A 22,323-nucleotide genomic window follows, 5' to 3' on the forward strand; every position below is an offset into this window, starting at 1 on the left:
TGGTATTGTTCTATTGCAGAGGCTGCCAGTCCAAAGTGGAGCTGTGACCAGGAATGGTATTCTACCCAGATCAGCACATCTGTAGGGTCTATCTCAGTAACAATAAACGCAAATAGAAGAAATCTGAGATATGAGAAAGAAACAAGTCAAGCCACAAACTACTGTAAATCAGCAGTTCCCCAAAATGTGATCCATTGATTTCTGGGGGTCCCGCAAGAACTTATGGTCCACAAAGTGTAAAATACTTCAATAATGATATTAAAAGATGTTTTGCCATTTTTACTGTGTGAAAGGCTATTTTATATTTTAAACTTTTGCTCTTCATCCATAACAATGGATCTCAAAATTCATACTTTCAAGTTATTTGCTCTCATAGCATAAAAGCAATGGTGAATAAAATGGCTGGAGACTTAGCACAAACCAAGGCAGTGGTGACTTAGGCCATGCACATATGGTGGAAGCTACTGGTTTTATTACATCTTGATCCCTGAGTCCACATCTTTCTAATGTTCTGTGTTGTCTCAAGGAAAAGCACTTATACACAGTTCTGAGCTGAACTGGCTGTCTTTTTTCTTTTCTAAACTGGCTTTATTCACTTTATTTTTCTCATATAAAACTATGTGGTGGCTACAGCTGGAGCCTGGGTCCTTTGCACGGAAACTCTGGGGTGGGTCTTTACAAGAAGGTCAGTGAATTCCTGATACGGAGGCTCAAACAAAGACTCAGTGAACACTGACTCTTTCCAGAGATCAGGGGTGAGATAACTGTAGGTCTTGGAAACGACATTAAAAGTGGCCTTGGCAAAGTTGCCCAGGATGGCAGTGATGGCAGGATGGAGATGCAGCGAAGGTCAATTCCAGCCATCATCAGTAGCTTCTTGGGCACAGGGACTGAGATGATGCCAGTGTCCCTGGAGACAGGGATGAGGCACACCAACACGAAGCCACAGTGGCGAGTCACCTTGCAAGGGACAGCATGAGGCCTGCGGATCTTGTTCCCCCAGCAACCTCACTGAACAGGGACGACAGAGTTTGGCCAGAATTAATGCCCAACAGATGTCAGTGGCTACCTCCTGAGAGCACTTAACACCCATACACCGTTCCCACTTTAACATCATTTCTACTTGAACTGATGGACAAACTATGGTTTTCAGACTTGAGTATCTGGCAGACATTCTCTTAAAAATTAACCAAGTGAGCTTGGTACCACCAGCATTGATGACAATCATAAACTTCAGTGAACTGGTGGTAATTTCAAAGCAAAAATAAAAATTTTGGAATACTTGAGCTTGACAGCTTTCCAATACTTAGCATTTTTTCTTATGAGACTGAATGTGAGATTAGCAAATACAACTTTTGCTAATGTATAATGAAATGTGTCATAATTTGAAAGATGTACCTAACATACTGACTCAATATTTTTCAAATGACCAATGAATGATGTTTAAAAAAAAATTATACACTAGTAATAATTCATTCAAAGTATAAGACAGATAGGTGTTTCCTCCATGGCTCAAGTGGTAAAGAATATGCCTGCAATGCAGGAGACACAGGTTCGATCCCTGGGTCTGGGAAGATCTCCTGGAGAAGAAAATGGATAATTTATAAAATCAGTAATCCAGTATAGTCAAAGCTATGGTTTTTCCAGTAATCATGTATGAGTGTGAGAATTGGACCATGAAGAAGGCTGAGCGCTGAAGAATTGATGCTTTTGAGCTGCGTCATTGAAGAAAATTCTTGGGAGTCCCTTGGAGACTCAAGGAGATCAAACCAATCAATCCTAAAAGAAAGCTACACTGAGTATTCATTGGAAGGACTGATGGTGAAGCTCCAATATTTTGGCCACCTGATGTAAAGAGCCAACTCACTGGAAAAGACCCTGATGCTGGGAAAGATTGAAAGCAGGAAGAGAAGGGGACGACAGAGGACAAGATGTTTGGATGGCATCACTAACTCAATGGACATGAGTTTGATCAAGCTCTGGGAGGTGGTAAAGGACTGGGAAACCTGGCATGCTGTAGTCCATGGAGCTGCAGAGTTGGACATGACTGAGCGACTGAACAGCAACCAACTCAAACTGATTAATTAAATCTTCACCAATATTTTTTTGTATGGTAGGAACTAAGAACTAAGGAACTAAGCTCCTTAAAGCACTCACTGTATGTATTCATTACAGTCCTCTGAGATGCCACACACAGCTAAGTAAAGAAGATGTAGAAATAAACTGGAAATGAAACCTGAATTCCAAGTGTACATAGTGGAACAGGGATGACTGAATGGTAAATGGGCTCTCAGAACACAATCTAGAATGTGCAATAACAGAAGTACAAACCAGGTGGAATATGGGCATAACTGTAGGAGACAGGTGGGCTTAATGGAAAAGGTGACCACTGAGCAGAGTCCTATGGGCTGAAGAGGTTGTAGGAAGAAAATAAAAAGAGAAAAGGGCAAAATACACTGCAGGATTTTAAACGAGAAAGGACATCATTAGGTTTTTGTGTTTTATAAAGAAATCTGACAACACTTAGTGAGGGGGCCAAGAGAGAAACAGAGCAAGTGAGATGGGGAGGAGCAAGGGCCAGTGAGGATAGAGAGATAAAAACAAAAGTGATGTTTTGGAGGGAGAACTGATAAGATTTGTCCTAAGACCTAGGACAGCAGTCAGATAGTAAATACACAGGCTTTGCAGACAACAGAGGGCCTCTATAACAAATACACATACATGTTTGTTTTAAACAACTCAGAAATGTAAGAACCATTCTTGGCTCACAGGCCTCCAGTTAGATGCTGACCCCTGACCTGGGAGATAAGCAACAAAGGAGAGGAAGAGCCTGCTGAGGTGACACCCATGTTTCTGGCTTAACCTAGTAGACAGGCGGAGGTGCCACTCACAAGAACTGTGGATACAAAACAAAACGCTCAAGGGTTTCTGAGTGGTGGTAGTTGACAGCGTGGAGGAAGAGTACGTTAGCTTCAGATGGCCCAGGTGGAACTGTTAAATAGAGTGCCAGACATATAAATATGGAGCTCAGAACAGAGGTCTGGGTGTAGGGAAAGATTTGGAAATCATCAATATACTAAACAGCTAAAACCGTATAAATGGCTGACAGCCAAGGTGAGAGTGTCAAGTGAAAAGAAAGTTGGCTACAATCATGGGAAACACTAGCGGTTAGGGAGGAGACCAAAGCAGTCTGTGAAGAAAATTCAAAGAGACAAAACAGCAGGTATATTTTGAAATGCTAAAGGACAGCAGCAAACTAAGTTGTGGACCTTCACTTAATGCCCAGGAAAGAATGCCAAATCACAGATGTTTCAGAAGAGTAGTGAGGGCTGCCTAAGGGCACACAATTCCCATGATTCCGATAAATAAACATTTGCTGTAATTTCCAAGAGGTCACTTGTTATAAGGTCTCTTCCCCAAAAGAGAAGTTTGCTCCTAGCCTAGTCATGCTACCATTTCCCACCTGGTACCAACCCATTCTTCATGGAAACCACACACAGGAAGGAGCCAAATGCTACTGGGGAGTGTTAACTCCTCACTGCTGAAGTCTGGCTCCGTGAATGTAGCCCTACCAGCTGTAACATCCCTGGCAATTCTTTGCCACTTAGATGCTTCAATCCTGGGAAGGGAAATAACTAATCTGACTGGCAAATGTGGGGAAAATAAATGGTCCAGTTGTGCTTTTCTTCCTCTTATGAGTGAACTGGATGAGTGGAAGTTTTGTCTACTACACATGCCTTCTCTAATCCAGCAGTACTGTGACCAGGGGGCAGGTCTGCCTAATTCTGGAATTTAACAAGCTGATTTGGCTCTAATACTAAACTGCTTCCTTTACCTTGCCTTCATCAATAATAAAGGTGATTAGAGTCCCTATTTGCTAATCCTTTAGTTTCTATCCAATCTATTCAAAACTTGGGTGGGAGAGAAAGGTGCTATTTATTGCTCTCCCCTCCCTTCTAGATCCTATCATCAAGTTTAAGTAACTTTAGATAAATGCAATCTAATTAATCCAATTTAATGTAATCCTAGTAAAATAAGAGCTTTCCAGGTGGCAAAGTGATAAAGAATCTGCCTGCAATGCAGGAGACCCGGGTTTGATTCCTGGGTCAGGAAGATCGCCTGGAGAAGGAAATGGCAACCCACTCCAGTATCCTTGCCTGGAGAATCCGATGGACAGAGGAGCCTGGTGGGCTATGTTCATGGGGTCGCAAAGAGTCAGACATGACTGAGCGACTAACACATGCATAGTAAAATAATTTAAGACTTTTAAATGGTTATGTTAATTCTCCTTCCTTTTAGATGGAAGCTTCTTTACCATTTTGATGGTGTGTTGCACTTCTCATTTGTTATAATATGAAACAGGTGAGACACTACCACCATCAAAGACATAATTACAGTTGAAATTAATCCCAAACATTCCATTCATTTTCAGACTTTGGAACAAATTTCCAAGAACTCTTAATATCATCAAACACAGTTAAGGAAATCATAGCATAATTCTATTCTTAAGAAAAACACATCTCCAAATACTCTCCAAGTACTTACATCTAATTCATAAATATTTATCCCAGGTCATTTAAAAAAGACCTGAAAAGATAAATTACTTGAATAAATGAATTGAGTGATTTCATGCAAAATAACCTCAACACTATTATATACCACACTGTGCCATTTTTAGTCTGAGGACAGGAAAATACACACTCTGTAGAAAAAGGAAATGTAAACAAAATGGGCTAACCATTTTTAAAGACTGCTTCCTATCTGGGTTCCGCTTGTTCATGAGACCTGATCACAAAAATACAACGGCCCTGAAGCAATACCTCAAGTGATCAGTGCTACAATGGGCTTCATCAGTCACTGCAGACACTGTCCAGCGATCAAAGCCCATCTCTTCTGCTGTTTTCAATATCCACTCTACATTCAGGATAAGGTTATAGAGACTGTGTCAGAAGAACCATACTGAATGAGTCAGGGTCAACACCAGGTGGTAGGTGGCTACAGACCAGGGCCAGCCAGGAAGAAATGGACCTGCAATGGGGTGGCAGGTAGAACAGTTCGAGCAAGGTGCCACTCAATCCATAAGCAACCTGAATGGTACTCAGTCTTGTCTTTTTACAGCCTGAAGCACCCAGCACAGAGCTTTACATAGTAAAGGTTAGCGGCTATACTTGGAGATTTTACATCTTCTGGATTATGTGCTGATTGCCTGGAACAGACTTAGGGGGAAGCCTAAACGGACACTTAACCATTTAGTTCTGCCCAAATGAAAGCACTGGATGCCCTGCGTGGCTTTCTTTATTGGAGCTCACACATTGAATGGTACATGTCTAATCAGTTGTTGGGTGCCAAGAGTGTTCTTTGTTTAAGAGCACTCTCTAGCCAAGATGCTGACACTGGGCATATTATCAAACTCTCAACTGTCTCCTAGAGCTGCTCAGATCTGATTTAATGCTGTCAATGAAGACTCACAGCACGAGAGGGGCTGGCTCAAGATGCTCCATGAAAAGCAGCCACTCATGGAAATGCTAATTTGTGGAAGGAGGCACCAAATATTTTCTGTTATTTTAAATCCTGGCAGCAGTTAAGGAGAACCAGCCCAACATTTTAAGCAAACTAATTTTATACCCTTTGCAGCTTACACGATCGATAAATTACAGCTCTACTTTTCATTATCTGGGAAACGGCAAAAATGGAGAAGAAAGGAGACTCAGTGCAGTAAATTGGAAGATCCTTTAAAACAGAGCCTATGTTTTGTTCATTTTCTTTTCCATCAGAGTGTCTAGCAGCAGTGCTTTGACCACAGCACTCAGTAAGTGTTTGCTGAATCAAACTGTTGTGAAAGCATTCTCAGCTCACCACGGATCCAGCTTGTCACGAGTTTAGCAACCCTTAACTGTCTCCTAGCAAATGTTTTCAGTTCCGCTTACAGCAAATATTTTTTTCCAAGAAATGTATCTTAACTTCACAACATAGAAATGAAAAACCTAGAATTTCCTTTGTAAAGGTGCATTTCTTTTTAAAAGGAGCCATATACTATAAATGAGAAACATTTTGTGTTAAAAAAGGGCAACCTACGCAAAGCAGTGTATCTGTAACTGTGCTGTAAGGAACTCTAAAGAGCAAACATCTGTAATGCTGCCATACAGCTGCATCCATAAATGCCTTTTCCTAAAGGACTAGTTAAACTAAAGGTTAAACCAGAAACGCAGGTGCATCTTTTAAATAAACTCCCAGTCCTAGATGTATATTTAAGTTATTTATGAATAATTAAAAGGCCTAGGTTCCAAGGGTCACAGAGAATTGAACTCCCATCTACTCACAGCCAAAGTCGTTCAAGGGGCTGCCAACAATAATATATTCTCTGTGAGGCTTTTCCTGGCAAGCCCATTCCCCAGCCCCTCCCCTCTGTTGCCATGGCATTTTCTTTTCATACCTCTATTATCGTTTACCTCAGCATATAATCAACCTTTAACTTCCTTTTCATTACAAATCAGTTCCTGATTAGACTGTGAGCCCTTTGTGGACAGGAACTGGGTCAGAGTCACTTTGCTATCCCCTGAATCTACTAAATAGTAAAGCAGTTAGTTAATAAAACTTCTGTTGAAAGAATGAAATCAAAACTTCTGAGACTATTGTTTTACATATTTAAGGCTGCTCACTGAAAGGAAGTCCTCAAGTAACCCAAGGTACTGAAAAAACTGTTTAAGCCTCAGATATCCACATATTGTCTGCCTTTATGCATTTATACAGTCAGCAATTGTCTCATGCAGGACAATGTTTGAACTTAGTATAGTAGGTGCTCAAATACTTATTGATCCAAGGAATACATGTTGAAAACTATATATATATATATATATATATATGGAGAGAGAGAGAGAGAGAGCAGGCCAGGGTAGTGGGGAAGAGGGGAGAAAGAGAGAGACACAGAGAGAAGAAATACATATATCACATACTACAGAATTCCCTAGATCTGTTTTTTAAGATATGAACATGTTAAGTAACATATAAAGAAAAACTATAGAACTTTCTCATTTTTAAGCAAGACCTGGAAAATCTTAAGAGTTAATTTTCAGAAATGATAAAAGGATCATGACACAGCAAAATACTGGTCTGACTACGGAATCTCTCATGAAGTAATTGGATAATTTCATTCACAGAGGTGACAAGTTTCTACAACCAAACTGCAAAAGATTTCTCACTTTAACAGCCAACAGCAAATGTCAACACAGAAGCTGAGTTGTTACTCCTTTTTGGAAGCTAGTAGATTGTTAAACTTATTAGTTTCATAATAAATATAAAAACGTAAAAATACAATCTTTTAAAAACCAGTATTCATCTGATATTAATATAACTCTTAATACAGTAATTTCAAAAACAAGCATAAAAGCAAAATCTCTAAAGATATCAATATTTACCTGATATGTATATAATAATATTCAAAATAATTATAGTTCATTTAAAGGTGGAGTAGGGAATTCCCTGGCGATCCAGTGGTTAGGATTCAGCCCTTTTACTGATTGAACCTGGCCCGAAGTTCAATCCCTGGTTGGGGAACTAAGATTCTGTAATGAAATCTATGCCCATGAGATTGAAGCACTGAAGTCATTCTCAAAATCAGACCTAGTCAACTGGTTCAAGGCCCACAGAGGACCAGGAAGTAAAATGCTCAGTGTTCACGTTGTTGGATTTGGGAAGTACGAGCTGGAAGAGGATGGTACCCCTTCTGGTGAGGATTCAAACTCTTCTTGTGACGTGATGCAGCTAACCTACCTGCCAACTTCTCCTCTGCTGGTAGACTGTACCGTCCCCATTATTGATATCAGGGGTTTCACATCAAGACTTAACCTTCTCCCCTACCATAAAATAGTCAAATAAACTGCAGTCTCATTGGCCTGGAAAAAAAAAAAAAAAGTGGAGTACAGTTTTGCAAAAGAGAGCTAAACTTCACCCCCCTCTCTGGTGAAAGGTAATCCTGAGGAGTCAAAAAAACAGGTTCTGACATTCGACAATGAGGCTACACAATCTTTAATCACCACCTGTGTAAGGGGTAAACAGCCTCATTTTTCCCTTAGTGCTTTGCCTCTAACCCATTGGAAATAGCAGTGATGAAACAGCAGGCCAAGAGAAGGGGTCCAACAGTTCATACGGTGGAGTTCGCAAGCACATTCTCTTCCACCTTCAAGTGTCTGGTAGGCTGCAAAGGCAACCAACCACATAATATGGCCTTGGTTTTCAGAAACAAAATGTCATTTAACAAGTCCCAATCAAACAAAATCTCCTAAAAAGTCCCAGCCATCATGGCACCTGGAGGCAAACACTGTGAGGCAAGGGCATCATATGTTGCTGAAAGTGGGGCCCAAAGCACTGGGTACCAGATCCTCCTTAGTCCCCAGAGGAGGTTAAAAAAATACTAGAAGCTTGTAAGACCCCCATGACTTTGATGTCTCTGAGAACAGTGGCATATCCATATGCCAAGTTGTAAAGGCTACATCCTTGGAGTCTGGAGCTTTCCCAAATAATTTGCTAATGGTACATTGTTGGAGGGGGACCCCGACCCCTCAATGGTCAACCGGGACCCCCAAGAATGGGAGGCGGCAGCATATGAGTTGAGGAAGAAACAACCTCTGTCCCAGGCATTCCCTGTTAATATCTACTGTACCAAAAAGTTCAACAATGGCCAGTGTGAATGAGGAACAGAGATGCCTAACTACACCACGAAAGAAATGCAAGGCTTTTTAGAAAAAGTCACCAAAAGGGAGAGGGAGAAGGGTACTAATGGTTCATAGGGGTCCCTGAAACTGTTTTCAAGCTTTGTTTACACAGGAAGAGGCCCCTCCAGGCTCACAGAGATAGACGGAAGAAGCTCAGCCTCCCGTACAAGATAAGCGACAGGCTCTCTGTATTGGCAGCTGCAGAAATCAGGGTCCCTGATAACATCATCTCGGGACAGCTGAACATAAGTTAAAAGCCTTGGTTCAGGAGCTGTGGGCTCTTCAGAAGACCTCGGTCCCATCCCAAATGATGAAACTGTCACCTCTTGCAATGCTCCAGCCCTGACCGCAGACTCTGGGATTCCACACCCAGATCTCTTAAAGAGATACAGCTGGCAAGGCCTCTGCCCTAGGGACCCCTGCAGTCCCCTGAGCTCGTCCCCCCACTGAGGGACAACCACCTGTTCACTTCTCTAATTATCCACTGGGATGCTCTCATTGACACCGGAGCCCAGGTTACACTCTTCCCCGGAATCCCTCCAAACGTAAGTGAGGGGCACCCTGTCAATTACAAGGCATAACAAGTAGGATGAACGTGAAAGTCGCTCAGTCATGTCTGACTCTTTGAGATCTATGAACTATACAGTCCATGGAATTCTCTAGGCCAGAATACTGGGGTGGGTAGCCTTTCCATTCTCCAGGGGATCCTCCCAACCCAGGGATCAAACCCAGGTATCCCACATTGCAGGCAGATTTTTTTTTTTTTTTTTACCAGCTGAGCCACAAAGGAAGCCCAAGAATACTGGAGTGGGTAGCCTATCCCTTCTCCGGTGGATCCTCCTTACCCTGGAATCGAACCAGGGTCTCCTGCATTGCAGGCAGATTCTTTATCAACTAAGCTATCAGGGAAGCCCCAGCAAGTAGGAAAGCAGATGTCAAAAAAAATTAAAAAGCCCAATATACACCTAGAGATTTATTCTTAGGTTGCAGAGAGTGGTGATTTCCTTATAGGTGACATGGTTTACTATCTCACTAATGAACATATCCCTTGGATAAGCTACAGTAAGAAAAGAACACTTCCAAACTCTGGAAGAGAGAAAAACAATAACCACATTCACTAAAAACTACACTATCTTCACTGCTAAACTGTGTCCTTGATGAATAAATAAGGAAAAATGCTTCTGACTTAGTGGTAATCTTCATTAACATACATAATTCAAAATTTATTACAGATCCATTAAAAGTATAACACAGATCTAACATTCCTTTCTTTTTTTATTTAACGGAGTATGACTACTTTCAGTAAAAAACATATACATTTATTATAAATGTACAGTAATATTATGGGCTGAATTTTGTCCCCTTAAAATTCAAGTATTGAAGCCCTAACAGCCAGTACCTCCGAATGGGACAGAGCCTTTAAAGAGATAAGTTAAAATGAGGCCTTTAGGATGGGCCCTGATTCAATTGAACTGGTTTCTTATTAAAAGAGGAAACCTGAACACAGAGACACGAGGGATGCGCACACAGACCATGTGAGGACAGAGTGAGAAGGCAGTGTGTGAAAGCCAAGGGGAGGGACCTCAGAAAAAACCCAACCTGCTGACATCTTGACCTTGGACTTCTAGCCTCCAGAACAGTGAGAAAATAAACTTCTATTGTTTAAGCCACCCAGTCTGTGTGAGTCTTTGTTAACAGCAGCCCTAGGAAATTAATATGCAAAGCAAAAAGATGTTCTCCTGGCTTCCCAGGTGGCTCAGTGGTAAAGAACCAATCTGCCAATGCAGGAGACACTGATCCTGGAAGACCCCACATGCTTTAGAGCAACTAAGCCTGTGCTCCACAACTACTGAGCCTGGGAGCCACTACTACTGAGTCCACACGCCCTCGAACCTGTGCTCTGCAACAAGGGAAGCCGCCACGACGAGCAGCCCGTGCAGGACAATGAAGGGCAGCCCCTGCTCACTGCAACTAGAGGAAAGCCCGCGCAGAAGGAAAGACCCACACAGCCACAAATAAGTAAAAGAGACATTCTCCACGCGATCAAGAAATAGTGTGGCAGAGACGGCTAGCTGCCCACCAGAGATTTATGTTTCCCTTCACAAGTGATGCCAGAAAGCAGCTGACAAACGCAGACTGTATCTTCTGCCTCCTCACCCTACCCGTCACCCCTACATCTAGGCTGGATCTCACCAAACCAACATGTCCACTCTGGATTGAGGTTAAGAAGTGAGTATGCTTTTGTTATCCTCTTTTTTGTCATCCCTTCCCTTTCCCAGTCTCCTGGCTGGGTATCAACCCCCAGGACACCCAGAAGCTATGTACGAACCAAGGATGAGTCTTCATCAACCTGGGTCTCCCATGATCCCACTAAGCAGTTTCCCCCATTCCCTGTCCAACAACAGGAATGTCCATTTTGGACAGTGTTATGCATCTGAGAGGGTGTCCCAGGTGGCACTAGAGGTAAAGAACTCGCCTGCCAACGCGAGAGACTAGGAGACTAGGGTTCAATCCCTTTGTCCGGAAGATCCCCTGTAGGAGGGCATGTATCCTTGCCTGGAGAATCCCATGAACAGAGGAGCCATGGGATAGCTATAGTCCATAGGGTCATAAAAGAATCGGATACAACTGAAGCAACTTAGCAAGGATGCATCTTAGCAAGCATCTCAGATTTTGGATCTGTCTGTTAAAGCAGCAAGCATTCACCTTAATACAGATGATATTTAAACTGGAGGTTTCATTTTCTTTCTTCAGATTTCAGAACTGAGAGTTAAATAAAGGTCAAATTCATGAGGAACTGCTGTTTATGTAAGTCAAAGATGATCAAGTATTGTTCATTTCATATGCTTCAACCTAATATGTTTGGTCTACACAAAAGTGGACAAGGCATGACTGTTCCCCCAGCTCACTACTCAAATTCCCCCACAAAGCTGAACACACTGATGGATTCTAACGGCTCAACACTCTTCACAGACTGAGGGGCAATTTCATAGAAAACTTTTATATTCAGTACTGGCTAGTTATCTGCTTTCACAAATACATGCCCTTAACTAGCTTCTCTATTATTTGGTAATTTTTTTCTTTGCCCTGAATTTATCAAATTACACCCTACCAAAGATGTCAAGATGGAGTAAGCCCACTACAGACTCTCTCTCCCACTGTGTGCTCAGACATCCAGTTGTCTGACTGTTTACGACACCATGGACTGCACCCCACCAGGCTCCTCTGTCTATGGGATTTTCCTGGCAAGAATACTGGAGTGGGCTGCCATTTCCCGCTCCAAGGGATCTCCCGTATCTAGGAATCTCTTGCCTCTCTTTACCACTGCACCATCTCTCTCCCACTGACTAAAGCTAAAAACTCTGAACTGAGTAGGTTTCCCTGATAGCTCAGTTGGTAAAGAATCTGCCCTCACGGGAGACCCCGGTTCTATTCCGGTGTTGGAAAGATTCCCTGGATGTCAAGATAGATGGATTCCCTGGATGTCAAAATACCTACTCCAGTATTTCTGGCCAGGAGAATTCCATTGACTGTATATCCATGGGGTTGCAAAGAGTCAGACACGTCTGAGCAACTTTCACTGAACTAACTGAACTGAGTACAAAAAGAAAACTACCCGAGGAAGGAGAAAAGTAAATAACAATCAAATAGGTAAGGGAAGTAAAAACTTGAAAAATTACAGTACCAGTGAGTTTCCTTGCCCTTTTTTATTTTTAAACTCTACTGCCCAGCTTTGACCCAATTCACAAAATAGCACAGCAGACACACACACTAAAAATGCTGAGAGAAACTTCCTCATTCTAGCCACAGGACTGGGGAAAAGAAAGAGCCAAAGCAAGCCAAAGAGTACAAGGTAAATTTTTTCCTTTTTTCTTTTTTTCCTTTCTCCACAGAATTTCATGGGGAAGGGGCTCCTGGAAGCCCAAGAATGTGGGGATACACTAAACAAGAAAAAACTGGAAAGAGAGGATCCTCAATTCTACATATAAACAAATAAAAGTCTTAGGCTGAGTCCTTCTCCCCTGTGCCCTCCCCCAACAGTGTGTCTGCTCTCCAAGTTCGCATGTAGAACAAATCCAAAGACGGAGAGCAGAGGCCTTGAGCCTGAACTACAATATAAGAAACTGCCCAAGTCCAATTACCAAGGGCGGTGTAGTTCCAAAAAGCATAGCAAATGCTGAGAACTCAAATGACAACGGAACCACCCACTCACAGAAGGTGAAACCAAACTTAAGATCTGAACCTAACCAAACCAACTGTCAGCTAAAACAGAAAATTTCAACATTCTCCAGAGGACTTTAACAGCACCCGAAGTGTCACAAAATAATACTCAATATGTTCCTGACACAATTCAAAACTACTCAACAAACAAAGAACCAAGAAAATATAACTGATTCTTTGGGAAAAAAACAAGAGATGTGAAAACCAAAACTAAACAGATATTACAATTATCAAAGAGCTTAAAGCAGTTATTATAACTATGCTCCATGAGGTAAAGGTAAACATTCTTGAAAAGTAGATGCTCCCAAAAGAAAAGAAAAACAATGAAACAACACCAAATGGATGATGATAACAGTTCTGTAGTTTGATTGTCAGGGCAGTTACATGATACAACCCATGATAAAATTGCATACAATCATACTCACACATGGGCTTCCCTTGTGGCTCAGCTGGCAAAGAATCTGCCTGCAATGCGGGAGACCTGGATGGATCCCTGGGTTGGGATGATCCCCTGGAGAAGGGAAAGGCTACCCACTCCAGTATTCTGGCCTGGAGAATTCCAGGGACTGTACTGTACAGTCCATGGGGTCACAAAGAGTTGGACACAACTGAGCAAGTTTCACCTTCATACTCACACACATGAATGTGCACATATACACACAACTGCATATGTAACTGGAAAAGTCTGACTAAGCTCTATGAATTGTACCAACGTCAATTTTCATTAATAATGTACGACAGTTACACAATATGTTAACAGTGAGACAGCCTGGGAAAAGTTCAAGGTACTTTCTTGCACATTTCTTTGAAACTTCCTGTAAATGCAAAACTATTTCAAAATAAAAGTGTTTTTAAGAGAACCAAATGGAAATTTTACAACAGAAATGTATGTCAAATAAAAAGATCACAGGATGAGCTGGAGAGCAGAACTAAGATAATGGGGGAAAATTCAATAACCACAAAGACAGATGAATATTATGATTTAATAGGAAGACCAGAAAGAGACTGAAAAAATTTAATATAGCCACAGTGAACTATGAAACACTATCATCCATGTCACTGGAATCACAGAAGAAAAGAAGAAACTGATTCATGTAGAAAAAATAACTGAAGAAATAATGTCTGCAAACTTCCCAAATTTGGTGAAAGACATAAATCTACAGATTGAAGAAAGTCAAGCAGAATAAATTAAAAGAAAATCACATCCAAACATCTCATAATCATACTGCTGGGGGGGGGGGGAATCTTAAAAGAATATTCAGAAAAAAAAGGTCATATTACATACCAGGGAACAATAATTTAAATGAATGCAGACTTTTCATCAGAAACCATGGAAGCCAGAAAACAGTGGAACAATAATTTTAAAGTGAGAAGAGAAAAGCCTGGAGGAGGAAATGGCAACCCACTCCAGTATTCTTGCCTGGAGAATCCCATGGACAGAGGAGCCTGACAGTCTACAGGCCATGGAGTTGTAAAGAGTCAGACACAATTGAGCACACACACGAGAAAAGTAGTGTCAACCCCAAATTCTAAATTCAGTGAAGATGTCCTTCAGGAATGAAGGTGAAACAAAGATGAAGAAAGTCTAAAAGAATCTGTCAGCAGCAATGGGAACTTTTTGTACTATCTCCACAATTTTTCTGTAAACCTAAACCTGTCCTAAAATAAAAATTTTATTCTTTAAAAAAAGAGAGGACTTTCCTGGTGGTCCAGGGGCTGGGACTCTCCGTTCCCAAGGTAGAGGGCCCAGATTCAAGCCTTGGCCAGGGAACTAGATCCTGAATGCCATAACTAAAGATCTCATAAGTTGCAACAAAGACCCAGTGCAGCCAAATAAACAAATTTAAAAAACAACAAAAAAATTTTAAGTGATGAAATGAATAAATTTCTAGAAAAATAAAAAATGCCAAAGTTGGCACAAGAAAAACTGTGAACTTATATAGACTATGCATTAAGAGGGCCAGAAAGTGATAAATCAATCATGAAAAAAATCTTTACTTTTCCATTCAAACTTGTTAATGTTTGCCACATCTTAAGGGTAAAAATAGATGAAATTTAATTGAGACTACGGGTCGGGAAGATCCCTGGAGAAGGAAATGACAACCCACTCCAGAATTTTTGCCTAGAGAATCCCATCGACAGAGGATCCTGGTGGGCTGCAATCCACAAAGAGTCAAGACACAACTGAGTGACTAACATGCAAAATTGGGACTTCACTGAATTTATAGATTAATTTGAGAAAGAAATTACATCTTTTTAATTTATATACCCTATGAGTATTTAAGACAGCACAAAGCAGAGTGAAAAAACAAACAAAAAAGACACAAAAAGGTTGGTACTAATATGAGAAAAAACAAATATACCTAATAAAACAAAGACCATTAGAAAAGGGTCATGAAAATATAGAAACATGATGCAAAAGAGGTACAACTAATTTGGTACCACAAAGTAGCTCATAGGGTTGGAAAAACAATCTCATTACAAGCAGAGAAGATTACTATTCTATGCCATATATAATGATGGACTCAGATTAAAGACTTAATGTAAAAAACTAAATTCTAAAGTATATAATTTAAAATGTAGACTACCTTTACTATATTTAACAACACCCAGAAACCATAAGGTAAAAAATTATACAACAATGTTAACTTCTGCTCAACAAAAGGCACCACTGACAAAATTAACACACTATGACACTAATATTCTAAACTAGATAAGGTGAAAGTGAAAGTGAAGATGCTCAGTCGTGTCCAACTCTTTGCTACTCCACGGACTGTAGCCTATCATGCTCCTCCATCCCTGGGATTTTCCAGGCAAGAGTACTGGAGTGGGTTGCCACTTCCTTCTCCAAAGGATCTTCCCGACCCAGGGATCGAACCCAGATCTCCCGCATTGTAGGCAGACGCTTTACCATCTGAGACACCAGGGAAGCCCTAAACTAGATAAAAGAGGTCAACAAATCAACCAGGAAAAGATATGAACTCTAATTAAAGAAATGGGTAAAAGATATGAACAGGTAATTCACTGAAGAGACATTTAAAATGGCCCTAATGGAATACAAAGAAATGTTGCAACTCATTAGTAACTGGAGAATGCAAATTAAAACAACATTAAGATACCACTTTACCCATATCAGATAGGCAAAAATTAGAAAAGCAGATAAAGCCAAGTGCTGGCAGGAAGATGAAGAAATAGGATCCACTGGGTACACTGACAAAAGAGCCCAAATCCGGTAGTGCTTAATCAAATTACATGCAACAATTCACTCTTATGCATATGTCCAGAAAATTCTCCCACAGGACCACAGGAGAACAAGAACATGGCTATTCATCCCATTGTCTGTGGTAGTGGGGAGCTGAAGGTAATGTGGTGTCCATTACTGAGAGAACGAGTCATTTACAGACAGTAGATGGCAGTTATACACAAAGAACTAGATGTATACCACAGAAACATAGTCCTCAAATAGTCCCTAAATGAGGATAGGGGAGGCTGGAGGGATAAGCAGCAGAACAAAGACCACAGCACACCATTTAGGTAAATTTAACAATACACAGCCAAAAAAAAAATCCCACTAAGTATTTATAAAAATACATCAAATATATTAGAATGGTGAACTAAGGGAGACTGAGAGCAGAAATGAGAAGTGGAGGTAAAAGAAAATTAATTCTAATTAATTTTAAAAGCTAAGAGAGAAGATTTGCACAAACCAGTGTTGATGGTGTGTCATGAATTGAGATGTATGATTAACTCAATCCTCTCCACCTAAAGACTGAAAAATAATTTGCCACATGTCATGCCAATGCATCAAGGCTAAGGATCAAAGAAAGCACACAGAATAAGAGCTTAAAAAAAAGGAAAGGAAACAAAGTTGAAGAAATTATACCTCAACAAGACTTAAGCATATGTTGAAATCAAACCACCAGCAGCTCCCAAACAAATGAACTGAATGAAAACTGGTGCACTGGTCTTCTGGTTCCATGAGTAAATAAAGCAGTGCTTTATAACCTTAAAATTTTTAACAATTATTCTACACTTAATTTTATTAAAGTATGATAGGTTTCTTTGCGGCAGCTAAGTCAACTGAGATACTGATTGTAGTTAAAATGGATCTGGCATTTCATCTCTGGTGTCTCAGTGATAGAATCCCTCTGCCAATGAAGGAGCTGTAGGTTCAATCCCTGGGTGGGGAAGATCCCTTGCAGTAGAAAATGGCAACCTATTCTAGCATCCTTGCCTGGAAAATCCCATGGACAGAGGAGCCTGGTGGGCTACAGTCCATGGGGTCACAAAGAGTCGGAGACAACCTAGCAAGTAAACAAAAACAACCAACATAACTAAGTATTTATTTGGCTTACATTTCATATTTACTACAATCAGTCTGTCCTGACTCCACCACCAGTCACCCAATGGCCATTAAGTCATACTAATGAATTACATTTAGGTAACAAATTAATCTGACCATAAAATAATATGAGGACATTTTTAAAGAAAAATTAACTTCATAAATTTCAACATAAACAGCACTGCTGAAAGGAATGGAAAGTTATGCTTTTAAGCATCTGCTCCATATATATATAGCTCTATATACAGAAGAGAGCTAAATGCTAACTTCCTTCCTGTCCTTATCACCCTACACTCCCTTACTATGCCCTTACTATGCAGCCACGAGATTAAGATACTTGCTCTTTGGAAGGAAAGCTATGACAAATTCAGTGTATTAAAAACCAGAGACATCAACTTTGCTGACAAAGGTCCTTAGAGTCAAAGCAATGGTTTTTCCATTAGTCATGTACAGCTGTCAGAGTTGGATCATAAAGGCAACTAAGTACCAAAGAACTGATGCTTTCTAACTGTAGTGCTGGAGAAGACTCTTGAGAATTCCCTGGACTGCAGGGAGATCAAATCAGTCAGTCCTAAAGGAAATCAACCCTGAATACTCATCGAAGGACTGATGCTGAAGCTGAAGCTCCAATACTTTGGCTCCCTGATGCAAAGAGCTGACTCACTGGAAAAGACCCTAATGCTGGGAAAGACTGAAGGCAAAAGGAGAAGAGGGTTGCAAAAGATGAGATGCTGAGATAGTATCACTGACTCAATGGACATGAATGTGAGATTAGGAAGATAGTGGAGGACAGAGGAGCCTGGGGTGCTTCAGTCCATGGAGTTGCAAAGTGTCAGACACAACTTAGCAACTGAACAACAACAACAACAACTAGGCCCTCTAGTTTTTGCATTCTAGAATCCTGTATAACTGCTATTTAAGACCAGATCCAAAATCTAGATGAACAGCTCAAGACAGTTCCCCTTCCTCCACCACCCTTTTTTTATTCAAAAGCTTGTATCCAACAGTCAAAGTCACTTGAGATAATCTAAAACAATTCACAAGTCACTTTGGAAAGTGATTCCAAGTATCTGAATTATGACACTGTATTATTTATTATCTTGAATTCAATCAAAAATGACTTAGTAGCCCTCACAATATAGAGATGAAAAACATGGTAAATTACTAGTAGATTAAGAATCCCTCAAAGGGAAACACACCGATATTACAAAAGAGTCTGAACAGTATTATGTTACAATCAATTAATTTCCTCAATTATATGATAAAACAAATATATATACACAAAACTATTTTACAGACAACTTCTCAGGAATATTATTTCTATAAGCCAAAGGTACATAAGATGGCAGACCATCTTAGATGCAATGTGCCCATGGGTATGCTAATTTAACTTATCTTACTCTGAAGAGCTCCACAGAAGCTACCAGTAGCTCTCTTTAAAATAACAACAAAAACAGACAGATGTATAGCTCTCTTTAAACAAAGATATTTAACTATGTGAAAGTCACAACTGGAGATGAGTGGGAAGAAAGATCTGCATGTGGAAGCATGAGAAAATAGCCACAGAACAGTCTTATGCCTTTTAATGTTATCTGCAAATATAAAGACAAACTGTAGAATACATCATATTAAAAACACACTCACCAGTTTTCTTTAAGAAACTGGAAATGCCTCTGATTCAAAATGATGACTGCAAGCATAGTTCATAAAGGACAACAAAAATAAAATCTCAAATATTCACCAGTATTAAATGCTTTGGCTGAATAGAGGAAGGAAAAGGATCTTGAGTGTCTAATTTTTCAAAACAATATATACTGAGTCTCAGTGGTAAGGAATTTACCTGCCTAGCAGGAGACACGGGTTTGATCCCTGGGTTGGGTAAATCCCCTGGAAAAGGAAATGGCAACCCACTCCAGTATTCTTGCCTGGGAAATCCCATGGACAGAGGAGTCTGGTGGGCTATAGTCCATGGAATCGCCTAAGAGTCAGACATGACTTAGCAACTAAACAACAACAAAATAGCTGACTTATATCGTGTTCATTTCAGGTATACAGCAACATGATTCAGTTTTACATATGTTTTCAAATTATTTTCCATTACAGGTTATTGCAAGATATTGAATATAGTTCCCTGTGCTATACAGTAAATCCTTATTGCTTAATTTTATGTATATTAGTTTGTACTTGTTAATACCGTACTAATTTTCCCCTCTCCCATTCCTCCTTTGGTTAACCATAAGTTTGTTTTCTATGTGAGTCTGTTTCTGTTTTTCAGAGATTCATTTGTATTATTTTTTATATTACACATATAAAGTGATATCATATAATACTTGTCTTTCTCTGACTTACTTCACTTAGTATGATATTCTCTAGGTTCATCCATGTTCCTACAAATGGCAGAAAGACCATTTTAGACTGTTAATTCTTCTAGGTAGGGGACAAGACTTTTTTTTTTTCAACTTTTTACCCAGTCTTACACTTTACACAACAGCTAGATTGAATGTGGTGTGCTGCATCTCATCCCTTCTACAAGGGCAAAGAATACACCTTAGGTTTCTTTGTACGTCACTCTCACCTCCATGGCCAAAACATAGATCTTGCAAGTCACCTTGCAAGATCTATGGATTAATAAAAGAACATTTTTTAGAAGCATCAACTGCTGACTAATCCAATTGTTAGGACAAAACTGGTATACCCAGAAAGTATTTACTCTTCAACTTTTTATAGTTCATTACATCCTCTTCTCTTCTGTGAATATTAACTTCTAAGTTACAGGAGAGGAAAGAAAAGGAAAAATGAAATGTTATCCAAAAACCTAAATGATTCACTCAGTGGGAGAATAGTTAATAAGAAGTCTGTCCTTTTCCAGGGTAGGGGTTAGGGGTCACCTAATTATCTGTGTCACAAATTTGGAACTAAATCAACTGTGGTGATACTGGCTATGGAGAGAAATCATACACGAGTAGAAAGTGCCTTCACAGTGTGCCCTCTTTGCCCTCAACTGTGCCTGATGTCCCGCATTCTAAAGACCCTCTATTTTACCCTCTTTAGAAAATAAATCTATAGTCTTCTGCTAGGATGAAGAATTCTCTTGGCTGCAGAGAGGGAGAGGATCTGTGAATCTCAACTTTTCTTGAGCAAACCTTCAGTGAATCTTCCTGTTTGTAACCTACTTTTACTCCCATCACCAGAGGAAACTGATCAACCCATCCCTGAGCTTTCTGGATTTTCAAAGTGGAAATCTCCCTGTTTCCCCATTGCCACTTAGGATTCAGCTTTCTCAGGGCTGCTCAGTCAGCTATCACTTACCTACTTGCTTTCCAAATTTCAGAATTCTGTTGCTGTTATCTCTTCTGCACTTCTGTTTTATCCTGAGTTACTGCTAAGTTTTTTTTACCCTTTACTGTCATTAATTGAAGTGTGATGAAGAACAGAGATTGTTAGGCATATTAATTTAGCTCTTTCTGACTGGAAGCTCTTCAAATTGTTCTTGAGATACTCCACTGGTAGAAAATAAGTTCAGAAATATAGAGCTGCCAACTGAGTGACTTCACGCAAACTACCCCACCTCTCAGAACCTGAATTTCCACATCTATAGAAATATCAGAACAGAGAATTTCTAAGGTTCCTTTCAATCCTGAAAGTGAAGTCGCTCAGTCGTGTCCGACTCTTCGAAACCCCATCGACTGCAGCCCACCAGGCTCCTCCATCCATGTGATTTTCCAGGCAACAGTACTGGAGTGGGGTGCCACTGCTTTCAATCCTAAGAGTGTATAATTCTCAATTACACCCTTCGTGGAAGCACAGAAGCTCTTAAATCACCTTGATGTCCTTAGCCAGTGCTGCCATATTAGAACTATTTAATTTTTTCTATTATTTGTGCTGTCTTTAAGGGGAAAGGAGATTAATAAAACAACACAATCTCCAAAAGTTTTTGAACTAGACTGAGTTAATTTATTTCATAAAACCCTATAAATCCTGAAATTTGTTGATAATTTATGTTGGATTGTGTTGATGCTCACTCTTTACTACCTATAACACTACAATTTATAGACTTAGTTTTTCTTCTTAAAAATAAAACAAAAAACAGTTGAACAAATCAGTGTGCCAATTATATGGCAGAGAGGCAAAAGCAAGTTCAACCTTAGGAAAAGCAACAAGAACGCCAAACTCCATTTACTAAGATTCACAAAGTTTACATAACTATATTCTTCTAGGGCTAAGCAGACAGTGCACACAAAAGCAGTCACAATAATGTAACACATTTTTGTTAGCGTTTGCCCTTCATGGGTTCCAGAAGACCCCTCAGGGACTATCTCCCCTGGAGCAGCCCAGGAGCCAGAGTTCCGCAGGAGACAGCCACCATCGTGCACTCCTCATAGTGTCTGCTGCCTAGGGAGGCCCTGCCACTGCTGTGAGAACATCAGTGTCCCTACCGAGAATGGTATAACCGATGCTTCACATCTGCCAAGCCAAGAGGACAGAGCAGCCATGGCTTCCACCCAAAAGTAGGTATCACCCAAACCACAGCCATGCCCCCTAGGGATCTACTAAGTCTCACTGGTACCCACACACTGGTACCACACACCCTTGGGAAAGCAGCTCCCACACCTCTACCTGGACCATGTGCAGGAGGCCAGACGGGGACAAAAATTATGTATCATTTCAGAGCTTCCCAGACACTTGCTCAATCCCTCTCATTTGCCTCTCAAAGTCCCATGAAGTTCCAAATCTCACCCATAAAGGATGAGATTACTGTTCCCATTTTATAAATAAAGAACCAAGACTTAGCAATTCAGAAAGTCTCACAATATATATTATCATTTGGGACAATAAGTTCAGTCTTCCTAAGGTAATGTTAGTTCTATTATTCATAATGTTTACACTATGTAAGTCTGCCTAAACCCTCCAAGGAGGAAGACATATCAGAGGATGAGTAGTTAGTATCAAGACGAAAGTCAGAGACGTGAAGCAGAATAAAAGGTAGCAAGAATGAAAGAGAAGCAAAGTCAGGGAATGCACTAAATCAACAAAGATTTAATTTCTAAA

At 40.3% G+C, this 22,323-nt stretch overlaps 1 protein-coding gene and 1 pseudogene across 3 annotated transcripts in view; both read right to left on the reverse strand.

Annotated features, from left to right (window-relative positions):
- Positions 1 to 22,323, reverse strand: part of DIP2B (disco interacting protein 2 homolog B) — a 224,634-nt gene that overhangs the window by 153,270 nt on the left and 49,041 nt on the right. The gene's annotated exons all lie outside the window — the stretch shown is intronic.
- LOC110146985 (small ribosomal subunit protein uS5 pseudogene) lies at positions 584 to 1,227 on the reverse strand (annotated as a pseudogene).

Source organism: Odocoileus virginianus, chromosome 24 (assembly GCF_023699985.2).
Source record: "Odocoileus virginianus isolate 20LAN1187 ecotype Illinois chromosome 24, Ovbor_1.2, whole genome shotgun sequence".
NCBI lineage: Eukaryota > Metazoa > Chordata > Mammalia > Artiodactyla > Cervidae > Odocoileus > Odocoileus virginianus.